The sequence below is a fragment of the Dendrobates tinctorius genome, unplaced genomic scaffold, assembly GCF_039654945.1.
Source record: "Dendrobates tinctorius isolate UK_male_01 unplaced genomic scaffold, ASM3965494v1 ptg000237l, whole genome shotgun sequence".
In the NCBI taxonomy this organism is placed as follows: Eukaryota; Metazoa; Chordata; class Amphibia; order Anura; family Dendrobatidae; genus Dendrobates; species Dendrobates tinctorius.
The window spans coordinates 5,110,588-5,119,145 of NW_027361904.1; positions in this window are offsets into that span (position 1 = coordinate 5,110,588).

Below are 8,558 nucleotides of genomic sequence, written 5' to 3' on the forward strand. Positions count from 1 at the left end.
ACTGATATCTGGGGAGCGGCGATGTCTCCTCTGTATAATATAACTGATATCTGGGGAGCGGTGATGTCTCCTCTGTATAATATAACTGATATCTGGGGAGCGGCGATGTCTCCTCTGTATAATATAACTGATATCTGGGGAGCGGTGATGTCTCCTCTGTATAATATAACTGATATCTGGAGAGCGGCGATGTCTCCTCTGTATAATATAACTGATATCTGGGGAGCGGCGATGTCTCCTCTGTATAATATAACTGATATCTGGGGAGCGGCGATGTCACCTCTGTATAATATAACTGATATCTGGGGAGCGGCGATGTCTCCTCTGTATAATATAACTGATATCTGGAGAGCGGCGATGTCTCCTCTGTATAATATAACTGATATCTGGGGAGCGGTGATGTCTCCTCTGTATAATATAACTGATATCTGGGGAGCGGCGATGTCTCCTCTGTATAATATAACTGATATCTGGGGAGCGGTGATGTCTCCTCTGTATAATATAACTGATATCTGGGGAGCGGTGATGTCTCCTCTGTATAATATAACTGATATCTGGGGAGCGGCGATGTCTCCTCTGTATAATATAACTGATATCTGGGGAGCGGCGATGTCACCTCTGTATAATATAACTGATATCTGGGGAGCGGCGATGTCTCCGCTGTATAATATAACTGATATCTGGGGAGCGGCGATGTCTCCTCTGTATAATATAACTGATATCTGGGGAGCGGTGATGTCTCCTCTGTATAATATAACTGATATCTGGGGAGCGGTGATGTCTCCTCTGTATAATATAACTGATATCTGGGGAGCGGCGATGTCTCCTCTGTATAATATAACTGATATCTGGAGAGTGGTGATGTCTCCTCTGTATAATATAACTGATATCTGGGGAGCGGCGATGTCTCCTCTGTATAATATAACTGATATCTGGCGATGTCTCCTCTGTATAATATAACTGATATCTGGTGATGTCTCCTCTGTATAATATAACTGATATCTGGGGAGCGGTGATGTCTCCTCTGTATAATATAACTGATATCTGGAGAGTGGTGATGTCTCCTCTGTATAATATAACTGATATCTGGGGAGCGGCGATGTCTCCTCTGTATAATATAACTGATATCTGGGGAGCGGCGATGTCTCCTCTGTATAATATAACTGATATCTGGCGATGTCTCCTCTGTATAATATAACTGATATCTGGTGATGTCTCCTCTGTATAATATAACTGATATCTGGGGAGCGGCGATGTCTCCTCTGTATAATATAACTGATATCTGGGGAGCGGCGATGTCTCCTCTGTATAATATAACTGATATCTGGCGATGTCTCCTCTGTATAATATAACTGATATCTGGTGATGTCTCCTCTGTATAATATAACTGATATCTGGGGAGCGGCGATGTCTCCTCTGTATAATATAACTGATATCTGGAGAGTGGTGATGTCTCCTCTGTATAATATAACTGATATCTGGGGAGCGGCGATGTCTCCTCTGTATAATATAACTGATATCTGGCGATGTCTCCTCTGTATAATATAACTGATATCTGGTGATGTCTCCTCTGTATAATATAACTGATATCTGGGGAGCGGTGATGTCTCCTCTGTATAATATAACTGATATCTGGGGAGCGGCGATGTCACCTCTGTATAATATAACTGATATCTGGGGAGCGGCGATGTCTCCTCTGTATAATATAACTGATATCTGGAGAGCGGCGATGTCTCCTCTGTATAATATAACTGATATCTGGGGAGCGGCGATGTCTCCTCTGTATAATATAACTGATATCTGGGGAGCGGCGATGTCTCCTCTGTATAATATAACTGATATCTGGCGATGTCTCCTCTGTATAATATAACTGATATCTGGTGATGTCTCCTCTGTATAATATAACTGATATCTGGGGAGCGGCGATGTCTCCTCTGTATAATATAACTGATATCTGGGGAGCGGCGATGTCTCCTCTGTATAATATAACTGATATCTGGAGAGCGGCGATGTCTCCTCTGTATAATATAACTGATATCTGGGGAGCGGCGATGTCTCCTCTGTATAATATAACTGATATCTGGGGAGCGGCGATGTCTCCTCTGTATAATATAACTGATATCTGGGGAGCGGCGATGTCTCCTCTGTATAATATAACTGATATCTGGGGAGCGGCGATGTCACCTCTGTATAATATAACTGATATCTGGTGATGTCTCCTCTGTATAATATAACTGATATCTGGTGATGTCTCCTCTGTATAATATAACTGATATCTGGGGAGCGGCGATGTCTCCTCTGTATAATATAACTGATATCTGGGGAGCGGCGATGTCTCCTCTGTATAATATAACTGATATCTGGGGAGCGGCGATGTCTCCTCTGTATAATATAACTGATATCTGGGGAGCGGCGATGTCTCCTCTGTATAATATAACTGATATCTGGTGATGTCTCCTCTGTATAATATAACTGATATCTGGGGAGCGGCGATGTCACCTCTGTATAATATAACTGATATCTGGGGAGCGGTGATGTCTCCTCTGTATAACTGATATCTGGGGAGCGGCGATGTCTCCTCTGTATAATATAACTGATATCTGGGGAGCGGCGATGTCTCCTCTGTATAATATAACTGATATCTGGGGAGCGGCGATGTCTCCTCTGTATAATATAACTGATATCTGGGGAGCGGCGATGTCTCCTCTGTATAATATAACTGATATCTGGTGATGTCTCCTCTGTATAATATAACTGATATCTGGGGAGCGGCGATGTCTCCTCTGTATAATATAACTGATATCTGGTGATGTCTCCTCTGTATAATATAACTGATATCTGGGGAGCGGTGATGTCACTGCTGTATAATATAACTGATATCTGGGGAGCGGCGATGTCTCCTCTGTATAATATAACTGATATCTGGGGAGCGGCGATGTCTCCTCTGTATAACTGATATCTGGGGAGCGGTGATGTCTCCTCTGTATAATATAACTGATATCTGGAGAGCGGTGATGTCTCCTCTGTATAATATAACTGATATCTGGGGAGCGGCGATGTCTCCTCTGTATAATATAACTGATATCTGGGGAGCGGCGATGTCTCCTCTGTATAATATAACTGATATCTGGAGAGCGGCGATGTCACCTCTGTATAATATAACTGATATCTGGGGAGCGGCGATGTCTCCTCTGTATAATATAACTGATATCTGGGGAGCGGTGATGTCTCCTCTGTATAATATAACTGATATCTGGAGAGCGGCGATGTCACCTCTGTATAATATAACTGATATCAGGGGAGCGGCGATGTCTCCTCTGTATAATATAACTGATATCTGGGGAGCGGCGATGTCTCCTCTGTATAATATAACTGATATCTGGGGAGCGGCGATGTCTCCTCTGTATAATATAACTGATATCTGGGGAGCGGCGATGTCTCCTCTGTATAATATAACTGATATCTGGGGAGCGGTGATGTCTCCTCTGTATAATATAACTGATATCTGGGGAGCGGCGATGTCTCCTCTGTATAATATAACTGATATCTGGCGATGTCTCCTCTGTATAATATAACTGATATCTGGTGATGTCACCTCTGTATAATATAACTGATATCTGGGGAGCGGCGATGTCTCCTCTGTATAATATAACTGATATCTGGGGAGCGGCGATGTCTCCTCTGTATAATATAACTGATATCTGGGGAGCGGTGATGTCTCCTCTGTATAATATAACTGATATCTGGAGAGCGGCGATGTCTCCTCTGTATAATATAACTGATATCTGGGGAGCGGCGATGTCTCCTCTGTATAATATAACTGATATCTGGGGAGCGGCGATGTCTCCTCTGTATAATATAACTGATATCTGGGGAGCGGCGATGTCTCCTCTGTATAATATAACTGATATCTGGGGAGCGGCGATGTCTCCTCTGTATAATATAACTGATATCTGGGGAGCGGCGATGTCTCCTCTGTATAATATAACTGATATCTGGTGATGTCTCCTCTGTATAATATAACTGATATCTGGTGATGTCTCCTCTGTATAATATAACTGATATCTGGGGAGCGGCGATGTCTCCTCTGTATAATATAAATGATATCTGGGGAGCGGCGATGTCTCCTCTGTATAACTGATATCTGGGGAGCGGCGATGTCTCCTCTGTATAATATAACTGATATCTGGGGAGCGGCGATGTCTCCTCTGTATAATATAACTGATATCTGGTGATGTCTCCTCTGTATAATATAACTGATATCTGGTGATGTCTCCTCTGTATAATATAACTGATATCTGGGGAGCGGTGATGTCTCCTCTGTATAATATAACTGATATCTGGGGAGCGGCGATGTCTCCTCTGTATAATATAACTGATATCTGGGGAGCGGCGATGTCTCCTCTGTATAATATAACTGATATCTGGTGATGTCTCCTCTGTATAATATAACTGATATCTGGTGATGTCTCCTCTGTATAATATAACTGATATCTGGGGAGCGGTGATGTCTCCTCTGTATAATATAACTGATATCTGGGGAGCGGCGATGTCTCCTCTGTATAATATAACTGATATCTGGGGAGCGGCGATGTCTCCTCTGTATAATATAACTGATATCTGGGGAGCGGCGATGTCTCCTCTGTATAATATAACTGATATCTGGTGATGTCTCCTCTGTATAATATAACTGATATCTGGTGATGTCTCCTCTGTATAATATAACTGATATCTGGGGAGCGGTGATGTCTCCTCTGTATAATATAACTGATATCTGGGGAGCGGCGATGTCTCCTCTGTATAATATAACTGATATCTGGGGAGCGGCGATGTCTCCTCTGTATAATATAACTGATATCTGGTGATGTCTCCTCTGTATAATATAACTGATATCTGGTGATGTCTCCTCTGTATAATATAACTGATATCTGGGGAGCGGTGATGTCTCCTCTGTATAATATAACTGATATCTGGGGAGCGGCGATGTCTCCTCTGTATAATATAACTGATATCTGGGGAGCGGCGATGTCACCTCTGTATAATATAACTGATATCTGGAGAGCGGCGATGTCTCCTCTGTATAATATAACTGATATCTGGGGAGCGGCGATGTCTCCTCTGTATAATATAACTGATATCTGGAGAGCGGCGATGTCTCCTCTGTATAATATAACTGATATCTGGGGAGCGGCGATGTCTCCTCTGTATAATATAACTGATATCTGGGGAGCGGCGATGTCTCCTCTGTATAATATAACTGATATCTGGAGAGCGGCGATGTCTCCTCTGTATAATATAACTGATATCTGGTGATGTCTCCTCTGTATAATATAACTGATATCTGGGGAGCGGCGATGTCTCCTCTGTATAATATAACTGATATCTGGGGAGCGGTGATGTCACTGCTGTATAATATAACTGATATCTGGGGAGCGGCGATGTCTCCTCTGTATAATATAACTGATATCTGGGGAGCGGCGATGTCTCCTCTGTATAATATAACTGATATCTGGGGAGCGGCGATGTCTCCTCTGTATAACTGATATCTGGGGAGCGGCGATGTCTCCTCTGTATAATATAACTGATATCTGGGGAGCGGCGATGTCTCCTCTGTATAATATAACTGATATCTGGGGAGCGGCGATGTCTCCTCTGTATAATATAACTGATATCTGGGGAGCGGCGATGTCTCCTCTGTATAATATAACTGATATCTGGGGAGCGGCGATGTCTCCTCTGTATAATATAACTGATATCTGGAGAGCGGCGATGTCTCCTCTGTATAATATAACTGATATCTGGGGAGCGGCGATGTCTCCTCTGTATAATATAACTGATATCTGGGGAGCGGCGATGTCTCCTCTGTATAATATAACTGATATCTGGGGAGCGGCGATGTCTCCTCTGTATAATATAACTGATATCTGGGGAGCGGCGATGTCTCCTCTGTATAATATAACTGATATCTGGGGAGCGGCGATGTCTCCTCTGTATAACTGATATCTGGGGAGCGGCGATGTCTCCTCTGTATAATATAACTGATATCTGGGGAGCGGCGATGTCTCCTCTGTATAATATAACTGATATCTGGGGAGCGGCGATGTCTCCTCTGTATAATATAACTGATATCTGGTGATGTCTCCTCTGTATAATATAACTGATATCTGGTGATGTCTCCTCTGTATAATATAACTGATATCTGGAGAGCGGCGATATCTCCTCTGTATAATATAACCTCATCATACACCTCAGCCGCTGCAGAACCTCCTCATACACCTCACCCGATGCAGAACCTCATAATACACCTCAGCTGCTGCAGAACCTCAGCTGCTGCAGAACTTCATCATATACCTCAGCCGCTGCAGAATCTCATCATACACCTCAGCTGCTGCAGAACCTCATCATACACCTCAGCTGCTGCAGAACCTCATAATACACCTCAGCTGCTGCAGAACTTCATCATATACCTCAGCCACTGCAGAACCTCATCATACACCTCAGCTGCTGCAGAACCTCATCATACACCTCAGCTGCTGCAGAACCTCAGCTGCTGCAGAACTTCATCATACACCTCAGCTGCTGCAGAACCCCATCATACACCTTAGCTGCTGCAGAACCTCCTCATACACCTCAGCGGCTGCAGAACCTCAGCTACTGCAGAACCTCATCATACACCTCAGCCGCTGCAGAACCTCATACACCTCAGCTGCTGCAGAACCTCATCATACACCTCAGATCAGTTTTGTTCCGCAGAAGATATACCGGATTAGTTGCGTAGATCAGTGATGGATGTGATTCTGTGTCTCTTCTTGTTTCAGTGATACATTGTTGCCCGTTACTTCACTTCCGCGATGGCCCATGAGGTGGCGCTGCATGACAGCAGATCTGTTTGCCGCTTTTTTCACTGTCAGAATTATTAAATTACAAAGTGAAAGCTCCCAGTAAAGCCTCTTCTAAGGAGTGGAGAGAAGAATGATTCCTCCTTTGTTTAGAGTCCTTACAAGTTGCGGCTTCTTTGTAGCTATTCTTGGCTTCCTGAGTGGATGCGGATAATTGGCTGCGCTGACGATCCTCCACTTGTCGCTGCGGCGGAGAGGTCAGGACGGAATGTTAATGACGGACGCAGCACAGAACCTGCGCCAATATCGGATGGAAAGCCCCGGTCGTCTGATCTTAACCTGCTGGGCAGAAGCCGAAGACCGAAGACGTAATGTCAGATAGTCCGATAATAAGGGCAAGAAATGGAGCGTGAGAACGGGCATATCCGACATCTACCGCATCCAGAATAAATACTACTGCACAACAGTAATGATGCCAAAATCACAGCTACTCACACACATCATAACGGCAGTATCATAGTAGTTATATTCTTGTACATAGGGGGCAGTATTATAGTAGTTATATTCTTGTACATAGGGGCAGTATTATAGTAGTTATATTCTTGTACATAGGAGCAGTATTATAGTAGTTATATTCTTGTACATAGGGGGCAGTATCATAGTAGTTATATTCTTGTACATAGGGGGCAGTATCATAGTAGTTATATTCTTGTACATAGGGGGCAGTATTATAGTAGTTATATTCTTGTACATAGGGGGCAGTATTATAGTAGTTATATTCTTGTACATAGGGGGCAGTATTATAGTAGTTATATTCTTGTACATAGGGGCAGTATTATAGTAGTTATATTCTTGTACATAGGGGCAGTATTATAGTAGTTATATTCTTGTACATAGGGGGCAGTATCATAGTAGTTATATTCTTGTACATAGGGGGCAGTATCATAGTAGTTATATTCTTGTACATAGGGGGCAGTATTATAGTAGTTATATTCTTGTACATAGGGGGCAGTATTATAGTAGTTATATTCTTGTACATAGGAGCAGTATTATAGTAGTTATATTCTTGTACATAGGGGGCAGTATTATAGTAGTTATATTCTTGTACATAGGAGCAGTATTATAGTAGTTATATTCTTGTACATAGGGGCAGTATTATAGTAGTTATATTCTTGTACATAGGGGGCAGTATCATAGTAGTTATATTCTTGTACATAGGGGGCAGTATCATAGTAGTTATATTCTTGTACATAGGGGGCAGTATTATAGTAGTTATATTCTTGTACATAGGGGCAGTATTATAGTAGTTATATTCTTGTACATAGGGGGCAGTATTATAGTAGTTATATTCTTGTATATAGGCGCAGTATTATAGTAGTTATATTCTTGTACATAGGGGCAGTATTATAGTAGTTATATTCTTGTACATAGGGGCAGTATTATAGCAGTTATATTCTTGTATATAGGAGCAGTATTATAGTAGTTATATTCTTATACATAGGGGCAGTATTATAGTAGTTATATTCTTGTACATAGGGGGCAGTATTATACTAATTAGCTGAAGATCCCGGCGCTGCCCGGGCATAGTAACTAGTTATGGTTAGTGAAAACACATAATGATTATATATATATATATATAGCCAAGTGTATAGCGCCCCCCCCCCCCCACGCCGCATAGCCACACTCTAATATCCCACATCATCCCGTCAGCCAGAGCCA